The sequence below is a fragment of the Fulmarus glacialis genome, unplaced genomic scaffold (assembly GCF_000690835.1).
Source record: "Fulmarus glacialis isolate BGI_N327 unplaced genomic scaffold, ASM69083v1 scaffold15442, whole genome shotgun sequence".
In the NCBI taxonomy this organism is placed as follows: Eukaryota; Metazoa; Chordata; class Aves; order Procellariiformes; family Procellariidae; genus Fulmarus; species Fulmarus glacialis.
This window is the reverse complement of record NW_009198561.1, coordinates 853-7,926: the sequence shown is the minus strand read 5'-3', so window position 1 is coordinate 7,926 and position 7,074 is coordinate 853.

Below are 7,074 nucleotides of genomic sequence, written 5' to 3'. Positions count from 1 at the left end.
CCAGAATTTCGTAAGATGCATGTATATACCTAAAATAAACAAGTTTATATTTTTGGGCGGGGAAAATGTGTAAGAAAAAAAACAACTACTGTGTAAGAGATCTGTTAAAAATCTGTGTGAAATAAATCAGTCATATAGCTTTCCTTTTTTTTTAAAATCTCATCTGAATTTGTTTCCATTGTGCTTATTTGGTCTGCATAAATATTAAAACTGGATTCTAAACAGTTATTTATGGATTTTTGCAGTGTTTACATAGATTTTTGTGTAAGCAATAATGGATGTTTCCTTCCTGAACTCAATACTAAAAGTTCCACAAAATGGTCCTATAAAATATTTGCCCATCCCATTAATATGAACTACTTTTTCCTGTTATTTCACCTGAAGGCCAGGGATGCAATATGTCTAGGTCATGTGATTCTAAATAGTTGCTAAGCAACATACGAAGGGACTGCTTCCTACAGAGCTGTCTTTGACCCAAACTGTTACAATTTGCTATTCAAATCTCACAAAAAAAAAAGTTGGTTTGGCCTTCCCTCTGAACATTTTTATTCAGGTAGTTGGAAGTAGAAATTACATTTTAGCTTTACAACACAAATCCTTTTGTAATTATTTTTCATAATATATGTAAGACTTGAAAAGAAATGTTTGTTTCTATTTCTTATAAATTGTTAAATTAAATAGTACTAGTTTCTGCTGGCTCATTTCCAACTGGTATTTTCTTACGCACGTTTTACATGTAAAAGTGAGATTTCAAAAGTCATCTTCTTGCTGTTCATACTTTCTTTTACTTTTGAACCAAAGTTTGTCACCTCAAAGAGGAAAATACAAATTTTATTAATAAAATCAAGTCTTGTCTACCTGGGTTGGTCATTCTCTTTTTTCAACGTACAAAACTCACCCACTGTTATTACTGTAAGTGCACTCTGCTTCCAGACTCAAAAAAAGTGATCTTACTACACGTCCTGGCAAGCACGGGGCAACAGCACTGGAAAGGGAAGTGTTAATAGAAAAGATGCTGATCTGGCCATTGGCAGTATGCAGCAAGGCTGATAATTTCACATTTAGTTTGTATGGATTTGTAGCTGCAGCAGTCCACATAATACTATCAAATACAAGATAGGAACCCGATATCCCTTCCCCAGCCACTCTCTTACAACCTATAATGTCTGAGTGCTTCACAATCTTGTGCTTATCCTTGTAGGATCCCATAAGGTAGGCAAATGACCCTATTTATTGATGGGAAATGGAAGACAAGAACTAGACCAAGACCTAGAAAATACTGGAACACAAAATTTCCAGTACCTTGTTTTAGATAGTGGAACCAGAACTGGTGATGGGTCCAAGCTAGAGACATGACATATGTCACCTGGGGCCTCCTCCAAAACGGTTTATATTTTTTTAATCTGCTAACTGTTCTTTATGAACTCTGGTTACGTCCACAATAGCTGTGAAAGCAGCTCCAGTAAGTTTGGCAGAGGAGCAGCTACTTTCTGCTGCTCAAGTGGGCTAGGTTAAGTCAGGTGCTAGCTGTTCAACCATATCTAAAAAAAAACCACTTCTGGGTCAGGTGCTTTAGGGTGATTCAGGTAAAAAAACTAAAGATACTTGTGATTTGGCAGAGTCAGGATTAAGCTGCAAAAGAGTGGTGTTTCTAAGAGTGCAACGGTGTATGCAAGAAGCCACATGAACGCAGGTCTTTCCAGAATTAGTCAAACTATCTTGCCAAGGTTCATGCTGACAACATCCCAAAGGAGGAAATGAACTTGAGTCTTCTACACCTCTCAGGCAAGGACTCGTCAGGTTTATTCTTTAGCCTTTCTTAAAGGCCTTAGCCAGGTACCTTACTATTTATCCTTGTCATGAAAGCAACTCACCACCGCTAGTTATTCTAACTCCTCTTTGTCCCTTCTCTGTTTCAATGTGCTGTTCTTGTTCTCTCAAAGTTTCTGATTAAAGGGGAAAAATTGCCATTATATATCCTTGCCTTCAAGCAAAAATTATGCTATTTATTTTTCCCCTCAACAGAAGTCTCGTATTAGCAGTGTTTAAAAAAAAAAAAACCAAACCAAAAAGAGCACTCTTCAGAACAGAAAGAAATTTCACATCTAAACTCACACATTAGTCTTTCTGTGAAATAAACTTCGGATTCTGTAGTCAAATCCTACTAGCCATAAAAGCATAGAACCTCAGATTCATCATACGCTGTTATAAAAAAGAAATACCCATTCCAAAACTATGCAAGCTACATTCCTTACTCAACCAAGCCCATAAGAAAACAAGCATCAATATTTTTCACGCCACAAATTAAAAACTTGTGTAATCACAAAAAGATTGAAATTGCTATATGACATCTGGATTTTACCTCTAGAAGCTGACAGAACGGAACTTGGATGTTCTGTGATCTTGAGGTTTCACCCTACCTCAGAGCAGACTGAGCAGTTTTTCTTGAAAGTTTGCTTCGAGCCTCTCTCTAAACAGAAAAGCCATACTGGAGATGGTGTACGGTTTCTTCACTGCAAATACAGATGTTGCTGTCATGCTGCATGGAAACGGAGTAAGTAGGCACACAACAAACACAAGCCAACAAATATTACCGACTGAGGCAATGTTCTGTCCAGAACAACATGGACATACGACAGAGATTTAAATGACAAGCTACATCTATAGAGGTATAAACTGTCCTGTGTGTGCAGGTGTAGTTTCTTCTCTCTCTCCTTTCTTTTTTCTAATTCAGGATAGGACAATATCAATTCATCATGATTGGCACATCTCTTGGAAGACTTCATAAAATGTAATGAAGGGGTTTTTTTCCGTCTACGTAGGCAGTCATTATGGCTAACATCAACAGTCACCTTGTGACACAAAAAGCTACCGTTTCAAAAAATAAGCACAGTTATTTGCTTAAAAGTCTTGCCCTTGGGAACAGCTTTGTTAATGTTAAAATGAAGCTTCACATGCTAATGACTGATAGGAGATGCCTTAACAGCAATTGATTTTCTATTACAAGCACACTCCTTTTTCTGTGAAAGAACATCTTCTATTGTACATGCACCAAAAATAACTTGAAAATGACAAAGACAGGATATTAAATGTCATGTCTATTATATGTACCTGGAAAGGTGTCTTATTTGTGTTCCTCTTCTAAGAATATAAATTATCAAGGAGGTTCATTGTTAGTTTGGTAAAAAGCAAGGCCAAGATTATTGCAAAGGAATAGACGGCTCTAAAGCTATTTATTCATGTTGTTTTCAATAAGGACATCAAAGATTATTACAGTGGAGAAGGGTGCAAGCATACAGATATTCAGACATGCTGCTCTAGCCAAAATTGGGCTTGTTTTATTCTCAGCTATGTGAATGAAGGCTCTGTTCTAATGAGAGAGGATGGAGCCAAAGCCTACAATGCTACCATGAACATTTTGTCTAGGTTCTCACAGGAGCTTTGCCAGACCTTGACTTTGTTTCCAGTTTCTCAAGGGTGGAGAAGTGATCTCCATCAAAACACATCTAACTTCAGTAAGACAGACAGGACTTGTTAAGAATTCAGCAGTGGAACTGAGATCTAAGTGTCTTCTCTGCTTCCTGGTATGATCTAAGAAATCTTTTTTTTTTTTTAACATCAAAAAGACATTGTAGCTAAATCTTGCTAAAGCATAAAAGAACTCCAGCTTGCACAGTGATTAAAATGGGGATGAAAATTAAAATTCAGTCCATCCAATATGCTGCCATTACATTATACACTACTAAAACATAATTTATATAAACAGGAGATGACCAACGGCCCAGTCATCTGATAAAATCCACAAATAAGAAGTCAATGCATCTGTTTTCTCTTCCCTTTGTTGATGGTGCCAGTTGTTCTGTTCAAGTCCAGAGTTTACTCGCCAGGAAAAACCCTGAGTCTGTTATCTGATTTCCTTTCATCATCATTTGGTAATTTGCATTTTGGTGAATGATGCTGACTACTTGATCGCCTTTCAATGTCTAGTATACAATTCATGAGCTATTACAACCTAATAGTAGCAGTAGTTTTCAATTTCCTGATTGTCAGCCATTCTACACCGAAGTACTAATGTTACTGCTTTTTCTCATACTCAGCTGGTATTTTCAGAGCACCATAAGGCTCATCAAGGATAATCACTCAACCTCCTTCATGATTTTAAAACAAAAAACATCTGCCACAAACAGTATCAATAAACCCTCAACAGATAACAAGAAAATGGGAAATTAATCACCTTTCAAACGATACAGTAAGCAGAATAACTGATGGAACATTTATCATAATTTCTTCTTCTGTATACATTAAAGACGACTGGATGTAAGTACCTGTCAGAGTTCTTTAACTGCTTGCAAAGCCATCTTCTAATTTTGTGCTCTGGCCTTCGCTTTATGCCTTAAATGGTGATCAGTAAAATTAATTGCAAGAAGAAAACCAAATTAATTCTTCTCTAGCCCCAGAAGTTCTCTAAACTGGATCTTCTGCTGTGTTTCCACTGTAGTAAGGATGTAATGGGTAATAAAAGGAACCTTTCCGAATGCACAGGGCTGGGTCAACAAGGCTCCCAGCAGGAATGAACACAGAAGCCTCCCGCTCAGTTCCCATTCCACCATATGAGAAATACCTCATAGCCAGAGATCTTGAAAATTGCCACAGCACACCATGTGCTGCAGCAACGCTACGCCGTAGTGTTGTGTGGCCTGCGGACACCCAGCCTGCAAGCTCTGCAGTTCCCTAGCACAAGTAAAAAGTAAACATAGCTAGAGCAGAGGAATGAACACAGAAGCCTCCCGCTCAGTTCCCATTCCACCATATGAGAAATACCTCATAGCCAGAGATCTTGAAAATTGCCACAGCACACCATGTGCTGCAGCAACGCTACGCCGTAGTGTTGTGTGGCCTGCGGACACCCAGCCTGCAAGCTCTGCAGTTCCCTAGCACAAGTAAAAAGTAAACATAGCTAGAGCAGAGCCATAAACCTGTGTTTTTAAATGGAAAATATTAACTAAATGTTGAAATTGTGAACTGAACACAGGATCTGACTAACAAATAACAATAACAACATTCCAATACAATTAGTGTTTCTGAAACGGAGATACTAATTTGTTATTTGTTAGTTTACTCAGAATTTTACACAGAAAGCCCAGTGAAGTCAGCTAGGGTATTATCACTGACCTGAATGACTGCTAGAGCAGGCACTGTTCATTACAGCACAGAAAGTATGTTAAGTGAATGAGAAGTGGAGAGATTTAGAATGAAGTTATTTTTATTTCCAAAAGCTTCTTTCTGTCAAATATTAACAAAAAAATAGGTAAGGTTTTACGTTCTATTCACACAGACTCTTGAGCCTATGCCTTTTTTTATTAGAATATCATCTTAATGGCAGCTCAGGTGGGAAAGTAGCTCTGCTTTGTGGTCCTGTTGCCCAAATTGGCTCACAAGATAACACACCATGATGCAAAGGCTCAGGCTCTGGAGAATGCATAAGTATGTAATCTCCAAAACATCCACTATTCAGTAACTTTCTGATTTGGATGTATAGGGATCACTTATCCCTTTGTTATTCCTCAGAAGAATTTTAGAAATACCCACTTTGCTCTAGGCCTGCAGACTTGCTCAATGCACAGATATTGAGGTCAAAGCTGTTTACTGTCAGAGAGGGCCAAAACTGGAATTTTAGTTTGTAAAAAATTTCCACAGCGCTCCCATTTCCAAACAGAACAAAGTATGTTTCACCTCCCCGCCTCTCCCCTTTTTTTAATTGTGATGTTTCCATTTGAAATTATAAGGTGTTTTTCTTCAAACTGACTGAAAATATGTGACTGGTAGGAGGAAGCCCACTGAGATTGCTTCCCTGTGTGCTGGGGAACAGAAGATGAGTACAATACTGACAGATGAATAAAGGCATCTCTATAAAAGAAAGGCACAATAAAACCAAGCAGAAATAGTTCTCAGCGTACAACAGAAAGGAGAAAAATGTAAGGGAAAAAAGTGAATAAGGAAGCAGTGGGGAAATACATGGGAAAAGGATGATGGGAGCAGAACTTGGCTCCCTCCTCTCCTCAAGCCAGGGCAGGAGGGTCAGAAATCTTTATGGCCCAGTCTGGGAGCATCCTATGTGATTGCTGGTATACAGCAGTGGTTAAGGTTTGTTTCTCATAGACATTGCAATGTGGGGGGGGTGCACCAGATCCTTACTTAGGAGGCAGCAGCAAAACCAGTTTATATAAAAACAGCACCTAAGAAGAGCAGCAAACACTGCAGGCCTCTGTGGGAAACAATGGTGCCACTAATACCTGCAGCGCTGGCTGCAGCCATGTCCCTGTCCCTTGCTCTCCCTCCCCTCCCTTCCCAAGCACACCCCTGTCTCAAACAGACATTCCTGAAGTTGGTTCCTCTGCAAGAGCTCTATTCTCATGGAGCAGCCACATTTTATTGTGGCACTGAAAAGTACAGGACATCTGAATAGGGGGACAAGAGGCTTAACTTTTAAGGTCAGGTACTCGAAGGAAGGAGAAAGGACAATGGGGGAGGGCGAGCAGGCTGGGAAATCAACATACAGCCACACTAACATACTGCCAGACTCACAAAACTTAACGCCTGTCTGGGCCACCCAGACTAGGAATAGGCAATGACACGGGCTGCTCAATTTGTGTCCTTTTCCTACCACAGAGAAGCATACGGGTCAGGCAGCACTACAGTCCTGAGCACTGTCTCTACAACAAAAGTCAGATGAAAACAATAGGGAGATCAGTTCACATTGATGACCGTGTTAAACCTCCCTCTGCACATTAAAGTTGGTCTATTTTATTTTCTAAACATACTAACCTCAAAACAAAGCCACAATATCTTGAGAAAACATTTGAACTAGTGTCGCATCTTTCCATTACAATTTTTCTGGAGAAAGGAATAAAAAACCTAAAAGAAGGACAGTACACATGAACTGATAATACCTGAAAAATTTTCTGATTAAATGATTGACTATTTCAAGGCATTATGCAGTTTTGCACGTGTGCATTCATTTCCCATGTTTTGCATAATCTTTCTGATGACTATATGCACAAGTATACCATGTAG